Source organism: Equus caballus, chromosome 22 (genome assembly GCF_041296265.1).
Source record: "Equus caballus isolate H_3958 breed thoroughbred chromosome 22, TB-T2T, whole genome shotgun sequence".
NCBI lineage: Eukaryota > Metazoa > Chordata > Mammalia > Perissodactyla > Equidae > Equus > Equus caballus.
In genome coordinates this window covers 47,436,932-47,458,788 of record NC_091705.1, presented here as the reverse complement: position 1 = coordinate 47,458,788, position 21,857 = coordinate 47,436,932, and the positions used below count along the sequence as shown (strand labels likewise).

The following is a 21,857-nucleotide window of genomic DNA, read 5'->3' as shown; positions in this document are numbered from 1 at the left end:
GAGTTGTAAATTATTTAAGGCAAAGCAATACAGGATGCGGTCTTACCCTCTGACGTGCTGCCTAATTGGCGGATTCATTTGACATCGCACTGGATTATGAGGCCACACTACTCTGATTGGTAGTATTACGCTATCTTAATTCAGTTTATATAATTATTTAACTTTAAATTTTTAGGACTGCTATCAAATATTAACGTTGTATTAGGTAGAGGACGTAACTAATTGGGGCACATGTGCCCACACACACTGAGGGGCTTAATTGCTGGAACAGTGCAGGGCAATTACTGTAATGAGAGCATCGCCGATGTCTGGCAGACACACAGGACTCTGTCCCGCCAAGGTCCGTTAAAGGGGCAGCTGCTGGACTGGGAGCTCCAAGGACGTGGGCCACGTCGCCTTCCCAGACGTGACTCACTGGTGGTGCTCGGTCAGTGTGGGTTGACTTGCCTCCAAGCAGAACAAGGACCAAGAAGTCCTGGAAAAGTCCAGGGTCTGAGACGGAATGTTCGCTGGGGTCCTGGCTGTTTAATTCTGTGATGGCCAACAGGAAGCGAGTGGGAGCCACTGCACTAAGGCCACTCAGGCCGACCGTTTGCATTTGGAGAAGGTGTGTGCGCACCGTGCGCGTGGGGGGTGCCTGCAGCCACAGCTCTCTCCAGGCTAACGACCACGACTGTTAAAACCCCTCAGTGAGATGCTCACCCCCGGCCATCGGGCCTCTGCTGGTTCTCCTGGTGCAGCTGTAACTGTATCCCCTGAATCTCCCGTCTTCGTACAACGGGGCTGTCGAGTCTGCTTTGTTGGCTTGTGAAGCAGTTGAAAATGAGCCACGGAAAGTGCTCGATGCAGTGTCTAGCACACAGCAGACCCTCCACATGGGCATTGCTGTCAAGACTGGTTTTCATCCCTTCAGTGAGAGGCACTCCTAATTGTCACTTTTGGACACGAAGTCCCCCCCATGAGCTAGATGAAGGGTTCTGTTAAAGTGGCCCATGGAGACTCGTGGCCTACACACGCATGTGCTGCACGGAGCGGCGGCCTTGGGGACCTGCACATCACTAACCCCTCAACTCGGAAGGGACACCCCCTCTGTCTGGGAAACTTGAACCACTCATCCATGCACTCATCCATCCAGCAGATATAGACCAGTGCCTACTGTATACCAGGCACAGCAACCTAATGAGGAGGAAATACACGTGCAGATTAATACCACGTTCTAGACTCTTTAAGGAGGCGTTACATACCAACACAGGCTATGAGTTCATTTCAGTACTGGGAGAGCCCTTCATTAGACGAGATTTCCTCTTGGGCGATCGTTTGTGGTCAGTATCCTGCTCTGTCTACCACCACACTGCAAAAACCCTCCCGCCAAGGAGAAACGTGGGTCTGGGAGACAGCGGCGCAAGTTCAAGGCAAGGACACCACAGCTCACCAACGGCCAGCCCAAAACGAAGAAGGACCCTCCGCTTGTCCTCTGCAGTCTGGAATTGTCCCATTCAGTTGTCCTGAATTGTCCCATGAGACCAGACAAGAGGAAATGCAGTGGTCCCATCTTTGCCCCTACACAAACCCCGAGGTCTTCCTCCCCACGAGGGGTGGGCTGGCTCCTCATTCCTGCCAGCGTCAGCATCGTCCGGGCCCCTCATTCCCATCAACAGGCATGCAGACAGCTCTGCCCCTCCTTCCTTTCCTCCTTGCACTTCTGGAGGCTGTGCATTCCTTTCCATTCTGCCCACTCGATCCAGAGACAGGGGACTCCCACCTGGACGAGGGACGGAGCCTTCCTCGTGTCCCTGCGGGGCGTGATGACCCAGACGCCGCACCCACCCTCGCTCCCCCTGCCTATCGCTGATCTTTGCTTGTCCTCACACACCCAGCAGGCTCCACTCAGGGATCTTAGGGCCTCCAGCGACTCTGGCCTCAGTGTCCCCTCTTCTGTCGCAGGGAACTCATTTTTAGGTTTTATATTGTTTTTCACTATTTTTTCTAAAGTTCTGTTCGAAGGCAGAACTCAGAGCCAGCGTTTGAAAACTACTGAGATAAAACTAAAACTAGCCTGGCGTTCAAACTCTTCACAACCTCACGCCCTCCCCCACCTCTACGTGAATCTGCCCCTGGGGGGCCAACAGGTCACCCACTGTCCCCCACCACACCTTGGCCTTCCTCCTACTGTTCCTCTACTCACATTACCCGTTCATCTGGCCCAAATGGCCTTTTTAAAGGATGTGACAGACAACCACGTCACCTCAAATACTAAACCCTCCAATATTTGTCCAGGTGACCCAGGCTCACATTTTCAGTGGTAAGTCATGTTGACAGCATGCACCCTTGTACCATCAGAAGGGCACTCATCTTTGTGCTTTTCTCCCCAAAAACTCATAATCCCGGCCTAACCATGCGAAAAACATCAGACAAATCCAAACTGAAGGACAGCCTACAAAACTCCTGGCCTGACTCCTGGAAACTGTCAAGGTCATCAGAGACCAGGGGCGCCACACCATCACAGCCCAGAGGAACCCAGGAGACGTGATGACCGAATGTGATGTGCTGTCCTGGACGGGATCCTGGACCAGAAAAAAGATAATGTGAAAGTGGTGAAATCCGAATAAGACTGGAGTTAGATTCACAGTAATACTCCAGCGTTGCTTTCTTGGTCATAACAAATGCACCATAGAAATGTAAGATGTTAGCGACAGGCGAAACTGGACAGGGAGTGTGAAGGAGCTCTCTTCTGTAAATGGAGAGCATGTCTATAGATCTAAAACTCTTCTACCCTCAGTAGAGGGTAGACTTCAAAGCCCTGAGATAGCTTCCTAGGGCCCCCTGGAATAAAGTCCAGCTCTTCACTGTGCCATCAGAGCCCACGTTACCAAACCTTGCTACATTCCCTTATCCCCGCACCTCGGCCACGTGGCCCCCACTCCTGGGCCCTGAAGCTCTTTTCTGCCTCACTGCTCTTCCCAGAATGCCCTGCTCCCAGTCGTGCCAGCCTGGCTGTGAGCATCACACCCACCGCTGGGTTTGAATGTTCCGTCCCTGCCACAGCCCCACCTTCTCTCCCATGACACTGATGATTTCTCCCCATCTTGCCTCCACTGCTGAACTCTCTTCTCCGTCTGCCCCCACCAGAAACCAGGACCGTGGCTCCCAGCTCATCGCTTCTTCCTCAGTGCAAAGAACAACATCCAGGGGAGGGCAGGCAGCCAAAAACCCTTCCCGGGTTAACAAAATCACTTTATTTTATTGGCTCGACAAATATTTTGGAGTGCCAGGTACTGGCCAGGCACAGGGGACCCAGAGGAAAGAGGGAATGTTCCCCGCCCTGAAGCCTTTCTTCTCGGCCGAGCTGAAGGTCCGTCTCTTAGGACAAGCACCAGCCGTGTCTTTCCAAGGGCGCCCTCCTGAACACCCACCCTGATCCCTCCTGCTAGACGTGCCCCATGGCTCATTCTCTGCTCAGAACCAGGCTGTCCTTCTTAATCAGATCGAAAATAAAGGGTGCCGTTTTCATTCAGATTTTTCCATGCAATAAATCTAATAAAAATGAAAAATATAAATGACAAAATGCAAGTTTCCCAGAATGTAACTCAGGAGACTTTATTATTTTTATGTATGTAAGTAATCATTATGGAAAATAATTACAAATGCCTAAAGGGATCAAATTTTTTAATTGAAGTATAGTTGACATACATTATTATATTAGTGACAGGTGTATAACATAGCAATCCGATATTTATATACAGTACCAAAGTCACCATGACGAGTCCAGGAACCATCTGTCGCGATACAAAGCTGTTCCAATATTATTGACTGTGTTCCCCAGGCTGCACGTTGCACCCCATGACTGATTTCTTATAACTGCAAGTTTGTGCCTTGTACTTGCCTTCACCTCTTTTGGCGGCACCCCCAATGCCCCTCCCCTGTGGCAATCACCGGTTTGTTCTTTCTATCCATGAGTCTGTTTGTGTTTTGTTTTGTTTTGTTTGTTCGTCTGTTTTGTTTTTTAGATTCCACATACAGGTGAAATCACACGGTATTTGTCTTTCTCTGACTTATTTCACTTAGCACAATACCCTTTAGGGGCATCCATGTTGTCACAGATGGCAAGATTTCATTCGTTTTTATGGCTGAGTAGTATTTCATTCTGTGTGTGTATATATACATATATACCACATAAAAGGATACTTTGTTTTAAACGTGTAATGAGCTGAAATCTCCGGTACACAGGTTAGCACAGGGAAGGGCGGGTCTTTTCCCTTCAGATGCTGCTCTGATTGGGTGCTTGTGTAAACCCACACCCAGAACCTTGGTATTGGACAGATAAGTGTGGACTCCTGCAGCACACTAGTGTGAAACCCAGCGACGTCAACCTACCTCACTGGGACCAGCTTCTCCCTGTTGTAAGCAGAGAGCCACAGCATCATCTTGAATACTATATCCTTGTCAATTGTTTCAATTGTGCTACACCACAATTTGTTTAATCCTTTTTTGTTTGTTTTGGACATTTTACTTGTTTCTGTTTGTTTACCTTGCACATACATCTCTGCACACTTGTCCAGTTATTTTCTCAGGATAAATTCATAAAAGTTGGATGCTGGACTAAAGTTTTTGTTATTTTTTATTGTTGTTTTTAGGTCTTCTTTTTTTTTTTTTTTTTTTGGTGAGGAAGATTGGCCCTGAGCTAACATCTGTGCCAATCTTCCTCTATTTTGTATGTGGGTTGCCACCACAGCATTACTGATAAGTGATGTAGTTCTGTGCCCAGAAGCCAAACCTGTGAACCCAGGTCACTGAAGAGGAGCACATGCCAAACTTAACCACTAGACCACAGGGCCAGCCTCAGATCTGTTTTTGGTTTATGTTATCATGTTACCTCCCAATAAAACTTGATAAGTTTATATTCCCACTAGCCACACTATTATTTTCATACAAACTTTTTTGTCTTTAAAAAGATATCCAAGTAAGAAATGCAAACGATAAAGTAATGCATTAAGGTAGCAGGATATAAAATTACCATATAATAATCACACAATCATCAAACAATATGATAAAATTATCATACAACATCAAACAATAAGGTAATGCATTAAGGTAGCAGGATATGAAATTATCATACAATAATCAATACCTTTCATACATACAATTATTTACCTTTAATATTTTATAAGTATTTTTACTTATTTTGTCAAAATAATTTAAACTTGCTTACATTTAAATTATTTTCAATTTAAAACTGAGGCAGACCAATCATGATCCACCTGCCACAAGGTCAAGCACACCTGCCATCAGACTGACTCAGGCAGACGCTGGGCACGGTGAGTGTCAGCATGGACGGTCACTCATTCATGCACGAAACAAATATCGTCTGAAACCCGGATTATGCCCAGGAACTCGTTTACCGCAGAAGAAATGAGTCACTGGAGCCACTCCGGAGCTTTACTTTTCTTACCATGCCTCACCACCTTTTTTTAAAAACTTTGTATTTGGAGATAATCATAGATTTGCACGCAGTTGTAAGAAACAATGCCGAGATCCTTGTACCCCTTGTTCATTTCCTCCAATGGTAAAATCTTGCAAAACTAGAGTGTGATATCACAACCGGGAAATTGATACAATCCACTCATCTTACCCCGATACATCAGTTTATTTGTACTCGTGCGTGTGCGCGCATGTGTAGTTCCATACAATTTTATCACCTGTGCAACTTCATGTATCCACCACCAGACTCAAGATAGAGGACAGTTCCGTCACAAGGACCCCACGCTGCTCTGAGAGTCACACCCACCCCTCGCCCCCAGCCCTTCCCTAACACTGGCAACCACTCATCTGGCCTCCATTGCTGTAACTTTGCTATTTTGAGAATGTTATATAAATGGAATCATAGGTAGAAAAATCTGTAACCTTCGGGGACTGACTTTTTTCACTCGTAATTCCCTTGAGATTCACCACTTTTGTGTGCATCCACAGTTCGTTCTTCCCAATTACTGAGCGGTATTCATGGTTCGAGGTGCCACAGTTTGCTTAACCATTCACCTGATACAAGGCAGATGGGTTGTTTCCAGTTTGGGGTGATTATGAACAAAGCTGCTATGAACATTCACGTCCAGGTTTTTGTGTGAACATGTTTTCATTTATCTGGGATATATGCCCAGGAGAGCAATGGTTGCCTTGTATGGTAATTGCATATTTAGTTTTATGAGAAACTGCCAAACTGCTTTCCAGGGTGGCTGTACCATTTTATATTCCCAGCAGTAACACAGGAGCGACCCAGCTTCTCTGCAGCCTTGCCAGGATTTGGTGTTATCACTGTTTTGTTTTTGTTACACCATTCTGACAGGTGAGCAGTGATGTCTCATTGTGGTCTTCATTTGTATTTTCTTTGCTGTTAATGGTGTTGAATATCTTTTCACCATCTGTATACCCTTTCTGTGAAATACCTCGTCACATCTTTTGCGTATTTTCTTGTTGCATTGTTGGGTTTCTTTCACTGTTGAGTTTTGAGAATTCTTTATATATTCTAGGTACTAATCCTTTATCAGATAGTTTGTAAATATTCTCTCCCAGTCTGTACTTTGTCTTTTCATCCTCTTCACGCAGGCTTTCACAGTGCAGAAGTTTTGATTTTCATGGGGGCCAATGTCGCAATTTTTTTCTTTTACAGACTGTGCTTTTGGTGTCAAGTCTGAGAACTATTCACCCAGCCCTAGACTCCACAGATTTTATTCCATATTTTTTTTTCCTAGAAGTTTTACGGTTTTAGTTTTACATCAAAGCCATGATCCATTTTGAGTTTGTTTTTGTGTTAGGACTGAGGCCCAGGTCGAGGTCCATGTCTTGGAGTGTTTTGCCTACGGATGCCCGGTTGCTCCAGCGCCATTTCTTGGAAAGCCGTCCTCCTTCCACTGAATTGCTTCCGCACCCTTATCAAAGATCGGCTGGGCATTTTAGAGTTCTGACTACTGAGTTCTCTGTTCTTTTCCATTGATCTGACTCCGCCGGTGCCACACTGACGGGATCCCTGTGGCTCTATAGTCAGTCTTTCTAACAGGTAGAGTGAGGAAGGGCCTTTTGAAGACTCAGTCACGCTGCCGGTGGGAGCCAGCACCTCGCCAAGTTGAGGTTGCATCCACAAGACGCAGTTGAAGCTCTGGACCAGGATGGAGACATGGGGATGCTTCTCCCCTGGTCAGAATCCTTGGGCCCAGAACTAAGGGGTCGAGCTGAAGGAGCTCCTCTCACGAGGACACCAACAACCCCCACACAGAGCATTTACCTCCCATCCCCGCAACTTTCAGCCCCTCAGATTTGAGGTCTTGGCTGTTGACTGTGGCGTGACCATCTGAGGCTTCTCATGGTCCCAAAGGCAATGAAAGGGCTTTCCGTGCTGGCCAGGGTTACTGGACGCACTTCCATTAGGGGACTTCGGCTGCTGCTATACAACGGGGCAGCGAGGAGGAGGAGATATAGAACCCAGGGACGCTCTGGGACCTCTTAAGACATCCATGTGGAAAACCACAGCAAACTCACAGCAGGCGAGACTCCTAAGAGCTCAGTCCCTCGGGAATGAAGTTCTGAGTGGACCCACACAAGCTTCAGAGACAGCTGAGAGCAGCAAGAGCGCGGAGCCGGGGGGTGAAGAAGGAGCGTCTAAATATCAAACACGGCCTCGCGCCCGGTGGCAGAGATGAGGCCTCTGCTACCTACACACATCCCTGTTTGCTTTCTTAGGTGAGTTTTTATCAATAGTAATCAACGTCGTTTTCCCTGCTTGCCCATCCCCTACCATTTTATGGAAGGTGTACTGATTGTGGCTCACCTAATAACTCAGTCTTTAGGCCAGAGTCTTTCCAAGGGTGATTGTACTCAACAAGGAGGCTGACCGTCGCTCAGAGATGCACACTGTGACCGATGGGACCGGGGGCCTCCTTCTTTTGGGTGAAGGTGAGCATTTCTCCTTTTACGTGAGGAAGCATGATGATATTTCTATGATTGCTGTTTGGAAATTAAATACGGGTAGGATGTGAGTATGGATGCCGAGTAGCTATATGGGTGGGCTGTCCAGCTACGGTCTGTCGGCATTCAGCACCACTCCATTCCCTACAACAACTGTGCCATGTCACCTCGGGAGCTGGAAGCCTAGGAACTACGTTGTCCAGAATCCCTTTCCAGCAAGAATCTGGTTCGATTCCACCCATGAGAGGTGTTCAAGTGAGATTTGGAAGACAGAGATAAGCATCAACCAGCAGCAGCAGAGGCCTCCTGACTCTTCCCCGCCCCGCATGGTCCACAGGCAGCCTTCTACTTCAGGCTGCAGGCAGCAGTGGTGGCTTCCTCAGCAGATTCCAGCAGGTTCCTCCAGGTCCCTGATTTCTGGGCAGCACCCCCACCCCGTGGCTTCCACACATCTCAACTCTACCAACAAAGCCTTAAGCACCTAATTCCCTCTCTGCTTGAAATATCTTGACTGATGCACGCCCAATGTGCAAGGCTGAGTGGAGAGGGAGGGACACTTTCCAATATGTTCCTCTCGTCTCAGAATACCTTGTCCTGTGGTTGATCTCCTGGGGGAGAGAACGCTTGCAACTGTTTCAGGATAAGACCTGTGGTTCCTATTTCTCCAGAACAGATCCAGGTTGCAGAGGTTCTAGATGGCACAGCGCTAGGTGCTAGTCAGTTCCATCATAGTTTTCTTACCCTCTAACAGCACAACAAAAGCAACAGCACCAAAGTGCTCTTAGAAGCTGCGACAGACGATGTTCAGAAGTGGCCTGATCCCCTCCCTCATTTCCTGGCAGCCTTCCGCCTTGCCTATGAGCAGAATCTGTTGATTCGTGAAGCCAACAAACCTAGCCTCACCTGTGCTGGGAATTTTTTCCCTTTTTCATCTCCTTCTCACGCTTTTAGTTTTCTTCTTCTTCCTTTTGCTGGAAGTGGCACCAAAGAAGCATAAAACATTTAAGCTGCTGCCACACCATTCATGTTTTTAATTTGACAAGAAAACTTGTGCAATTGCATGGAACATTTATCCTATTTCTGCAAAATTTTCCTTTCCTCTATGAATAACAAGCAGGCTCTGAAGGCAGCACCACCCCCACTGCCCAGAAGAGAGCCCTGCCTCCATTCTGCAAGACCCTCACTGCATCAGTGCCCCTAGCTCATCCAAGGGTGCCCTGAGCACCCCCCACTGACCTGTTCACTGGCACGCGGCAGGCGCGTGTATGTTCTGAACCAGCAACCAATACACAGAATTTGTTCCTAGAGCTAAATCCCTGCATCCAGAAGACAAATGAATGGAAAGACATATTCAAAATGCAGGGAGCATGGGGACCACGTGACTCAGGAAATGACAAACACACACTGGGACAAATCAGCCATCCTGCACACTAGAGAATGCAGATGCGAATCTGCACATATCTGCTGACGTCTCCCCGGCTTCCTCCACCACCCACGCCAAGCTTGTCTTAGTCCCACCCCCCTCTGCTTGTCTAAGGCTCACCACCCATTCCTCCAGGAGTTCTTTTGCAAATAGCAACTTCTCTAAGAAACAATGTTCCAAATACCCCTGCCCATCCACACTGATCGGTCCCCCTCAGCCCCAGCATCTTGTGGCCCACCTCTTCTTTGCCCTACATAAGTCTGGTCCCCCCTGCTAATAATCATGACACCATCAATAATAACAGCAGTTTGATTCAGGACCTGCTTAGGGCTGGGCACGATTCAAGTGCATCCCAAACATTATCTCCTTCAGTCCTCAAAACAATGCTATGAATGTGATATGGTTATAGTCACCATTTGACAGATGAAGAAACTGAGGCACTCCAAGGTCAGCAAAGCAAAGGGCTTTTAAAGAACTTACCCAGGATTTGAACCCATGACTTCAGAGCTCAGCCTTTTTACACTGAGCTGGAAAATGCATAGTAAATGATGCAATGTGCAACATAAATAAGTACCAAGTCTATGCATTGAATTTTAGAATATTTGAAGTAAACGAAATGTGTTGTTTGAGTCAGCAAGTGGGATAAAGCGCTAACATTATTCTGGGTTCAACCTGCATCCTGATGAAATGTGCAATTAAAGAAAAGCATCCAATTTGATTTATATCAGGGTGAGCAATGCCCAGAACCAGTTTCTACATTACCCTACACCCTCACTTTGGAAATTCCAATTCAGGCTTTTCTACACCATAAATATTAAATGTGAGTTCTTAAGTTCCATCTGAAAGGCTTCTCAAATTTTCGTCATTATTCTTCCAAATAATAACCAATGAGCAAGAACATTAAGTGGAGGAAATTTTATTTAGGCTCATTGAGAGTGTGACCCATCTTATGCAACCAGGCAAAATCCTAAGGAGAAATGTTTTACTGCCCATTTTTCATTATTAATGCTTATCTAAGAAAGAATAAGAAGATAAAACCCTTCCAATGATAAAACAACCATGCTGTGAATTATTACTTCAACAAAATATAGCTTATATTCTTTGAGGTCAAACAATATTGAAAAATAAAAGAGGCAGCTATTCACAACATCTAAAAACTCAGCCATTCGATTTATCCAGAGGTGACGAGACAGAGAAGGAAAGTCTTGGGAATATGTTACAACAACTCACTTTTTATCTAGGCAAAACTTGACAATAAACTTACAAGCAAGTCTCCAAATTGTATGAACCATTAACAGGTGGTAAGTCTAAGAAATAAGGCCCATGACCTGCAGCCAACCACCTGCTCCTCACATGAAAATGTGCCTTCAAATGAAGCTGATCTTAGAACTAGAAAACCCAGCTTAGCAGGAGATGTTGTCATGTCAAGCTTGGAGAACATGCAGGATGTGAGCATCCATCTCAGAGAGGATGAAGTGTTCATACTGAATTGATCCCATTGGCTCTGAAGTTAGCATATAGTATCAGCTCAATAAATATTTGTTAAATAAACAAACAGCCTAAGGGAGGCCTAGGATGAATGCCAGTTCTGACATGATTGTCAGTCAGCTTGACCACTCCAAGCCTTGGTTTCTTTAGATGTAAGATGATGGTGTCAGCACAACCTCATGGGTTAGTTGAGCTGAAGAATGTCAACTGTGCATCATAGCGCAGCAACTCGGTGCTTGATAACAGGGCAGTGTTGGGGGTCTGAGCCCCCCAATTTAACCAGAAAACACTGCAGTGTGTGTTTCATGCTGGGAATTTTTTTCCTGGGAAAGTACTTATTTTTCCACTCTTGCTTTTCTTTGTTAGCTTAAATCACTTCCTACCAGAGATGCCTAGAATAGGTAACACATTAACCTTTAGAGACCCAGGAACTCAGATCCGTTTATACTCAGTAGGTATTTGAGTGCCTGCTCTGTACCTGGCAGGATGCCATGCAGTGAAGCAGGCGGAAATGTCATGGCTGTGGAGCTAACCACCTGGGTTCAAATCCCCACTTCATCTTGGAGACACAACATTCCGCTCTGTGGCCTCAATCTTCTAAACCACTCAAGAGGGTGATGAGCCTTCTCAGAGGGAGGACCACAGTGAAGGAGGTGATGTCTAGGAAGCTCCTTGAGAGGACCTGCAAAGAGAAGATGCTCAAGGCGAGAGAGCATCTTCGTTATTCGAAACAGTAGTAACGTGAATAATGACGATGGTCCTACTCCAGAGGAGATTGCTCTAGGGGAACAGTAAGCCCTCAACCAGCTGAATCACAAGGCAGCGTGCACCCGAGAGAGGCGAAGAGCAACGCTGAGTGTTCCAACGAGGACGAGACGACATCCGGATGGAGAACCAGGAGAAAATCCACCGGGGTCAATGGACACGCACTAGAGACTGGAAGGCAGGACAAGAACCTGAAAAGCAGAAGAGAGGGCGAGAGTGATCAAGTGAATGAAACACGGACAGTAAAGGCAAAGTGGTATGGGGTCTACCAGGGAGCCTCTTGCTGCGTGACAAACCACAGGAAAGCTTCAGGCTTCTAACACCCCATGTCTCATGATTCTGTGGGCTGACTGGGCGGCTGCGTCAGGGCTGGGTTTAACCGGACATCTTGACGTCTCTCTCCACATGGCATTTCTCCCTGGACTTCTCTATAGCACATTGATGGGTTTCAGCGCCCCAGGGAGTGAGAGGGAAACAGCAGGGTCTCTTGAGGCCTCAGTTGCAGAGTCACTCCCACCACATTGTCTTGTCAAAACAACTCAGGAGGCCAGCTCAGATTTAAGGCAGTGGATAAATGGGGAGGGGCTGCAATGTCACATTGCAACGAGGCACGAATCCACACGGGAGGAATGTGTGGCCGTGTTTGGCAGTCTACTGCATAAAAAGTATCCCAGAAGGCCCATTATGTGGCACAGTTGGTGGAACCTTTGAGAATTGCTGAGCGGAACTGAGCGGAGCTTACTGCAGATGTGGCTACAGCGTGTGGGGGGCAGGGGGACAGGCAGGGGATAGATCAAGGCAAACTCAGGTCCAGACTACTGCAGGGGTGCAAGCGAGAAGCACGAGGGAACCCGGACTTCCACTCTTTGGTACAGAGCCAACAGAACTGCCTATGTATATTCATCGAAAGAATTGTATAAGGGTAATCATGCACAGAATCATTATTCAAAATAGCCAAAATCTGTAAACAATCCAAATGCCCGTCAATAAGAGAACAGAAAAATGGATTTAGTATGTGCATTCAGTGGAATACTACACAGCAATCAAAAGGAAGGAAATCTTCCCACAAGCAATAAAAGAATGGATCTCACAGACAATATGTTGAACAAAAGAAGCCACACACAAAAACAAACTTACTATACAATTCCCTTCACATAAAGTTCAGAAACAGGCAAAACTAATCTGGGTACTCAGTGTTGACCGGGTTATCTTTGGAGAGGAGGGGTCTAGTGACTGTCAGGGGGTGTGAGGGGACTGGCAGCGTCTATTTCCTGACCTGGGTAGGTTACATGTTAGGTTTACTTTGTGAAAACTCATCAAGATGTACGTTTAAGATTTATTTTTCTGTATGTGTTATACTTCGATTAAAAACCAAAATAATTTCATTAAAGGATAAAAAAGGAATGAGGGTCCAACCTTGGCTACAAGCAGGAGCAATGCAAAGAGGGGGAGAAGAACGACCTTGAAGGCAAGGCCCCGTGACTTAGCACCTATCACTTTTGGCTAAGAGAAGATAGCAAGGCTTCCAGTAATCATGCAAGAAGTGGCCGGACCATGCGTCTCAGTAAGACAGGAAGTGTCAACAATCGGCTTGTCCGAGTTGATAACATGACAAGGGACAGAAGCCCCTGGTTCATCTATTCCTTCTGTGGGGTTCCATGAAGACTTATTGGGCAAATGAACAATAGAGCATTTACGAGGGAAATGGGGGACCCCCAAACCGATTTAGCCCTCCTCAGGGTTCCACTTTGGGCAGATTGTTGGGGTGTCTGTGTTGCAAAGAGCCCATTGGAGCTGGTCATCGTCAGTTAGTTTCTTGGGTAAAATCCCTCTTTCAGAAGGAAGACCACCGGGCCCTCTAAGCTCCTTTTCCCGCCCCCCCCCCCCCCCCCCCCCAGCAGACTCTCTGCCGGCACTCCGAGCATAAGCATGAATTATCCATGCGCCTCATTCGGCTCCGTTTGACAGGGAAAGTGGGAACTGCGGCAGACAGGTTGCAGGCAGTGGGGACTCGGGGTGCTAATTACTTCTCACTGTCACTTAGCTATAGCGTCACATCTGCTGGGGGAGAAAGGGCCTCTACCTGTCTTCCTCGGAAGAGAAGAATGTAGTCACACAAACGAACCAGGATTCCACGAAGCACGCAAAGCAGCGAGTTGAGCACGGAAATCTATTAAATCTCAGGGAGGAAATGGCTTTAGCCGAAAGGGTCTTGTAACCCAATGCCTGTAAGGACGTTTGGCTGAGGTTGAAAGGCAGGAGCGCGGGGGCTTTCAGGTAAACTCGACCCGCGTTTAGCGCCTCTTGGCAAACGATTTCCGGCACCTGGCCTCGAGCGCGCACCTGTGGGAGTGCGATCGGCAGGGCCCGGTGCTGCTCCACACGCGGAGGCTCCGAGACCGGGCCGCTGGCACCGGGCGCGCCCGTGGCTCCTCAGTCCGCGATGCGTCCTGAAGAGGCGCTGTCAGTGCTCTTTGCGGAGCCCTCCTGTCCCCTTCACCATTTCTGGGCAGGGCCGCTGCTCCTTTCTGGTTTCTGCGTATTTTTGCTGTGTATCTTTTGCTCTTGTTCCTGCGACTGTCTCTGGGCACGGCTCTGAGGTCCCGCAGCCCCTTGCCTGCACTTGCTGAGAGCGCAGGTGCTGGGTGTTCCCAGGCCCCCGGGGCAGCCCTTAGGCAAGTGGGCACGTGCCAGCCCCAACCTGAGAAACCTCCCAGAGTCCCCCTGGAGGGTCCTGCTGAAGGCACCTCCGTGGGACCCTTGCCTGGCCTCTCTCCGCCTTTCCTGTCCTTTCGCTCCCACTCCCTCACCTGAAGCTCCTGGGAGCGCTTCCTGCTGACTCACCTGTGCAGGAAGGCTGCTCCCAGGATGAGTTCCCATTGGCCTTCAAGAAGCCTTTGTGGGAGGCGTGAATCATCTCCCCGGCGCCCCTCCCACTTCCGATGGGCAGCGAGGAGCGGCCCCCTGGATAACCCCTCAGATAACACCTCTGGCTTGTTTTCCAGATCTTCCGAAGCACAGCCTGCAAATCCTCAGTCTGTCCAATTACAAAGGCTGGGATTAGTCGGGAGCCCTCTCTGGAGGATGACCTGACCTTCATTACTATTCTGAATCTTTGCTCACCTGCCCTGCTGCTCTGTAATCCAACAGGGGAGAAAACCAATTCCAAGCTTTTCTTTCAAAAATTGTTCATGGAATTTTACTTCTACTTATGAGCCAGGGAGGAGAAGGGAGATTTTTCTTTCTTTTTTTTCATTTCTTTTTTCTCCCCAAAGCCCCAGTACATAGCTGTATCTCCTAGTTGTAGGTCATTCTAATTCTTCTATGTGGGACGCTGCCACCACATGGCCTGATGAGTGGTGTGTAGTTCCCTGACCAGGATCCCAACCCAGGAACCCTGGGCAGCCAAAGCCAGTGGGTGATCTTCACCACTGGGCCGGGGGGCGGATCTCTTTTCTTTTCTTTTCAAATAGTGTCCCCAGATTTCAATAGGAGGGTTCCAGGAACAGCGTTTCAGAAATGACATTTGGGTTATAAGAAACCGTTTTAGGTTTTTATGAAAGGAAAGAGACAGAATCAAATTTTCCTGCTCTCTTTTTCCTATCTGAGGCATTTATAAAACACTCTCTTCTCATAACAGCCCTCACAGAAGGGGACCTGTTTCCATGAGCCCCGACATCGGCGTCCCTGGGGAATGAAGTGGTGACGGTGTGTCTCCCCTCCTGAAGGGGCGGCTGCCCGCGCTAGATGAGAACAGCCCTAAGACAAGCTTCCATCCTCGGAGGTCATCAGATCATCTCCAGCCAGGCCTGTGTGGACCCAGGAGGAGCCAAATATTAACTTGGAACTGGGGTCATTTTTTACAGGGTCTTTGGTCAGTGGTGTTACTTCTTACACTTAATCAGCTTGGGAGTGGACCCTGGCCTATTTTGACAGAGGATTAAAATCTGAAGATGCGAGAATACAGGCGAACAGCGGCCCCTGGAAACAGCATGCCGGTAAATTCAGTCCTTGGAAAAGCTTGTGCGCTTCACACAGAGTGAACTCTCCCTAGAGAATTCATTTAAAACCAAAAACAATGCTCCCTCTCCTGAAACTTCATTCTTCCACTCCGGGAGAATTGAAGATAAAGCTATTTTCACAAAAGCACTGGAACAAAACGGAAAACAAATGTAACATAACTAGTGACATTTTCCCAGGAGAGGCCTAGTTTGAGTGTATTTTCATTATAATGTCATTTTAAAGATCTTTATCAAAATTAGTGGCACATCCTCTATTTTTAAATCCTTGTGCATTATTTAAAGTTTCTTTAAGGGGGACGCTCCTCTCCGGTCCTGCTGCCTGTGGCTTTCCTCATTTGCCGTTTGATCACATCTCCTCTTCTCCTGCTCACATCCCCGGCAGCTCTCAAGGAGCGTCACCCAGAAAATTTCACGCAGGAACACTTTTCGACAGGCACCTGGACAAGTTGCTTGCTTTGATTCATTGCTTGTTTCCTTTAAAAGTACAACGTTGCTTTACAATTCACCTCCCACCTATCAGAGATGATGTTTACCTGAAGGCCTTTGAATGCATTTTGCTGGGATCAAAAGTAATTACTTTGCAAAGTTCATTTCTGACTTCAGTGTCTTTGCTACTGAATAAATATTTCATAAGCCTGAAACTCAGAGGCTGTTTGCTTCTCTTAGTTTTGCAAGGTTTTTTTTTTAAATTAGCTGATATGCCTGTATTAGTCTCTTTTTTTTCTAGATTTCTTCATATCATCTCACAGGATGAGATACTTTTGAAACAAATCTAAAGACTCTTTCACTGTCACTGCACAGGGGAACGAAGGCGGAGCCCAGCATTTGCGTGAGATAACACTGACCGATAATTTATTCAGCGTTCATCCGAACTCACGCGTCAAGGACCTGCCTATGGAAGGCACTGGAAATCAATGTTTGCCCATGTTATTTCTGGGGACTCTGGTTGTTAGTTAACTTGGAAACTTTGAGCTCCAAGACCAAGTTTTGGAGTGCATCATTAGAAAGACTCTCAAACTCCCTAAGACGGTAGCATATGCCACTTGCTGCCTGCCTGGTGACAGGAATATTTGTGGCGGCAGCCGATGCTTCTGCAAAATCCTGACTTCAGATAAACAACCTGGGTCAGCTGACTTGGAACTGACAGTAACTTCTTATCCAGCTGGCAGAGGTGGCAGCTTAACTAAGGAAACCTAAGACAGGAGGACAGCATTGGGCAGGTGGTGGGGGGACGGAGGCTCGAGTCACATGAGCCACAGTGGACACTTAGCATTTTGGCTCCCAGCATCTGGACTTACCTGGGGGCGTCACTGTTCTCCCTGTGCTCATGTTTAGGGCATCTCAGTGAAGATGCTCTGCCCTCCCATAAGGAACAGGCTGGTGACCCAGACAAAGCTGTAGGAAAACAGGTTAGGAAAGAAAGAACAATAAAACCAAATGCCATCGGCTCAACTCCAGTGGTAATGCCAACGAAACTCTCAGCTCAGTTCTGCGTTTCAAAGGGGCTCACCTGGTTTCTTTCCTGCCCTTGAGCCTGATTCTCCAGTGTTCCTATCCACACTATGCACCAGCCACCCAACAGCCTTCCAGTAAGTTCCTTTATTGCTTAAAATAGCCAGAGCTGGTTTCTGTTGCTTGCTATCAAAGAACTCTGAATGATTTGGGGCTTAGGAAGGCCAACCGAACTCAAGGTGGGGAACCAAGACCTCCACTCACTTGCCATCCATCACCCCACCTCCTGTGTGTGTTTAAGCAGGACCATTGTCCACACCCTCCTGCAGCAGCCCACGTGAGCTCTGGATACTATTATACAGATTGTTGTCTCTCTATATAAGATAACCATATAACTATCTGGATGAGATCCTCAAAGTGCCCTGGAAGGTATGAATCAGCGCCCCCCACTAAAGGTGAGGAAACCATGACTCAGCAGCGTTATAGTCAGGGGACTAGTGAAGGGTAGTGAAGGGACGTGTAGATTTTGACCAACGTCTGTTTGCCAATGTGGTCCATTTACTCTCCGCTCTCCAAGACTCTTCAGCATTAAGAGTAAACAAAGTGATTTTTTCTTTTTAAATAGTTCACTTCAGTCTTTTCACTACAAGTCCCCCCCACACACACACACACACTTGAATTAACAGCAGAGTCATTTTCTCTCAAAAATCTTACTTGGGATCTCAAATCACCAGACAGAAGAGGAGAGGAGGGAAGGGACGGACCCAGCCGCTGCCTCCACCCTGGGAAGGGGGTCTCCAAACCGCCCCCAAAACCCGGGGTCGGCTGCGCAGTGTGGCAGCTAGCGCTCTGGGCATTTGGCTTTCTCATTAATTCCAATAGGACCCCCTCTCTGACCTCAATCTATTTCTAATCAGAGGGTCTTTCGAAGCTTAGAGATGCAGCAAACTTCTTGGAGGCGCTCTGAGTATTTCTCTCCGGTGTCAGCTCAAATATGCAATTTCAAGCTCCTATCTGACCCGTGTTCCTTAACTGAGAGCCGTTCGTCTTCTTCGTGTTTAGGAAACTGCAAACTCAGTATAAATGTGCCGTCCTCTGGTGTCTCTTAAATTCCGTCTGGAAGAATGCCACAGGGAAAAGGGTTTAGCATACCTCCTTAGGCGTTTGGGAGCTCAGAATTCACACCGAGATTAATGCAGACGCTGTAAGTCACCGTGAGGAGAGCTATGAATAGAGGGGCCTCTCTCCACGCGGTGGAGGATTTTCGGGTCTAACCGCAATGCTTTATAACCCAGATCCCCACACAAGGGCAAGCATGGAAATGACCAGGCTCTGAGAGCGGATATTTTATGCATGAGCTGGTTTCATTTCTGGATTCTGTAAGCTTTTAAGACGTAAGAGTCATGGAATATTCCACGCTTCATCCACATTATACCCAGAGGTTCGTCGGGAGCACCCGTTAGCATAGTTTGGGGTCATAAATCCTGAGGGCTTCTGGAAAACCCTTTCCAAATGCACCGGGCACTTTTTTTCCTCATAGGATGTGCTTTCTACTTGAAAATGAGGTTGCTGCTTCAAAAGTGCATTGCTTTCCATAGAAAACCGAAACCGATCACTGGGGCTCTTTTCTCCCTTCCCAGATCTCTGGCTGCATATTCTGTTCTTGTGTCTGCTCTCTCCTACAAACACCATGTGCTCTCCCGGTGCTGCTCTTCACTGAGCTCCTGCCTCAGGTGGGGGTGGGAGACAGGCCAGCCGGCCCCCAACCTCACCCGGTGTTTTCATTCAGAGCAGGCCTCTCTCTTTCAAGAGCTGAACAACATCATGATTCAGAGAGCAAAGACAAGGACCGTCCAGCAGTCGCTTTGGGAAGTCACAGCTTTGTTTAGTCAGACGATTCAGTTAGCTCGGGGTTTCTCCACTAAAGTGACTGCTAACATTTTGGACTGGATCCTTCTCTGTGCTGCGGCTGTCTTGTGCATTGTGGCATGTTTAGCAGCTCCATGGCTCCCGCCCTCTAGAAGCCTGCAGCACTGACCCCCAGGTGTGATAACCAAAATGTCTGCAGACAGACGTCCCTGGGGAGAAAAGCACCCCTGGCTGAGAACCTCTGAGCAAGACGCTTATTTAGCGTCTGTAGGACTGTAATGAAGTTACTTTTCCTGAGCTGAGTTCAAGGCCTAATTTCCTGAGGACCAGAAACAATCCCGCCAGCAAGGCTGACTCCCTCTGAGGTCTCTTCAGCTCTCACATCTATTGCCCAACCCAAAACCCATGACCAGAGGCATCTCGACCCATTCTCACCCAGCAATCCCCTTCTGGGTGTTCCTCCAGAAGAGCTGAAATCAGGATGTGAAGAGCTATCTGCATCCCCTTGTTCACTGTAACATTATTCACAACAGCCGAGATATGGAAATGACCTAGTGTTTTTCGATGGATGCATGGATAAAGAAAATGCGGTATATACAATGGAATATTATTCAGCCTTCAAAAAGAAGAAAATCCTGCCATATGAAATGACATGGGTGAACCTGGAAGACTGTGATAAGAGAAGCCAAATACTGCATGATTCCACTTACTCGACGTATCTAACATAGGCGAACTCCTAGAAGCAGAGAGCACATTGGTTGCTGCAGGGCTGGCAGGAGGGAGAAATGGGAGTTGCTGTTCAATGGGTATAAAGTGTCAGTTGTGCAGGAGGAATACGTTCTAGGGAGCGGCTCTCGACATTGTGCCTGTAATCAAAAACCTGCGATTGCACGCTGAAAAATCTAAGAAGGTACATCTCAGATAAATAAATAAGAAAGAGACAAAGAGAAAGCAAGAAACAGCTGACCATTTTTGAGCTCCAGAAGGGGAGCTTCACAGTGAGAATGACGCCCTCAGGAATCGTCAACAGTCACGGCCCCCGTCCCTCCATCTCCCTGCCCTACCGTTTCTAAACGCACAGTCAGCTGTCCAGCTTGAAATAAAAGGTTTATGTTGGGTTGTCACATGGATTCTTATGGCAATAACATTTGGAGCCTTTTACTGGGACATAAACTGCAAGCTAAAATGTCACCAGGTTTTATTAGACAATCTAAACTTAATTGCAAATAAGTTGATGTACTCGTAAAAGATGATGTAAGACTGCCATCGAAGCAGGCGTCCTGGGGCCGGCCGGGAGCACAAGGAGGCGATGACTGAGTGCTGCCTTGTCCTCCACTCCAAAAGGCATTGCTTGGTTTCTGAAGTACAAAGACGGAAGAATGATGTTGGCAGGAAGTGACATTATTACTTAATAATAATAACACAGGGAACCAGAGGTTAAAGGAGGTCGCTGCAAACCATGTTCCAAGACCATTTTCTCTGGAATAAAATTTTCATAAAGAGCTTTAAGTCTTTTTTATGGCCAGTGAGAACGTCGTTGGGAAATTAATGATGGATCTGAATGATGAATCTGCTTTCATATGGAAGCACTGGTTTTATGAAAATATGCTTTTATGCCTCTAAGTCTGTAAATGAGAACAAGACAAGGATATGTCCAGAAGGGTCATTATTCCAAGCCTGGCCACCTGTCCCACCAACTTTGACGTCATTAAATTTATTGGAAATAATAATATAGATTGACAAAAAGCTATTTTTCATGCAATAGTTGTTAGTCTTCTCTTTTTTTTAAAGATATAATATGCTTAATATTTTGAAGACTCTCTGGTTTGGGTCAGAATCTTGCGTTTTTACCATATGCTTTCAGAAGGATCTACCCAGGGTAAAAACCACAAGAAAGCTATTTTATGAAAATCAAAATGCTCAAGACACCATCTGAGGCCATTTTTCTAATTGTTAATTTATCACCTATTAACCAAGTTTTCGAAAGTGGTCGTCCAGGTTTCCTGTGGCGACATAACAAATTGTTACAAACTACATGGCTTAAAGCTACAGAAATGCACCCTCTCACAGTTCTGGAGGCGGGGAGCCTGAAATCAAGGAGTTGGCAGTCATGCCATCTTCCTCCAAAGACTCAGTGAAGCCCCCTGGCCTCTCCCAGCTTCGGTGGGGCCGCGACCCTCGGCATTGTGTGGCTTGCAGCGGTGTCACTCCAATCTCTCCTTCTGTCATCACACGGGCTTCTTCTCTGTATGTCCATCTCTGTGTCCAAATTTCCCTCTTACGAGGACCATAGTGATTGGCTTAGGATCCTCCCTAATCCAGTATAATGTCATCTTAATTAATTACATCTGCAAAGATCCTATTTCCAAATAAGGTCACATTCTGAGGTTCCTAGTGGACATGAATTTTGGGGAGACACTATTCAACCCAGTAGAAGGTAAATAGACTGTCCCCATCCATTGTCACAAAACACTCCTTCACTGGAACCCAGTGAAGTTGGGTCATCTTTGTGGTATGATATGGCCCCAGGTGTCCCAACCTGTACCACCTACCCGACCCTGGCCATCTCTCCAGACTACTCAGCAGTTAACACTCCCTAATTTACTGAGCTTTTTATTTTTTATTCAACTGACTCACTTTCTTACTGAACACATTTTTGAAAGAAACTTGATGTCACTACCTTAAGTAAAAACAGGCGTCTCTGGCCTGCGACATAAGCTGATCTTAGAACGATCAGTTCAAAGAAAGCCCAGCAAAGTGATGCGTCTAGCAGAAGCTGCCTTCCGCAGGGGCTTCTGTATTTGTGGCAAAGGAAGATTGGCAGGTGGGAGCGAGGCAGCTCAGACAGGCCAGCGCCATAGGAGGCTCTCTGCTCTCTGTGTTCA

General features: G+C 47.1%; 1 long non-coding RNA gene across 2 annotated transcripts in view; it reads right to left on the bottom strand.

The window, feature by feature from the left end:
* Positions 1-3,581: 3,581 nt before the first annotated feature.
* The window catches only part of LOC138920157 (uncharacterized), a 37,930-nt gene continuing 19,654 nt past the window's right edge, over positions 3,582-21,857 (bottom strand). Inside the window, exons 3-4 of one of the 2 annotated variants that reach the window (XR_011430877.1) lie at positions 16,950-17,046; positions 6,791-11,820 (exon numbers count right to left, since the gene is read on the bottom strand). This is a non-coding gene — a long non-coding RNA (uncharacterized lncRNA). Of the gene's footprint in view, positions 11,821-16,949; positions 17,047-21,857 lie in introns of both variants that reach the window. The other variant, XR_011430876.1, reaches the window with a different exon arrangement.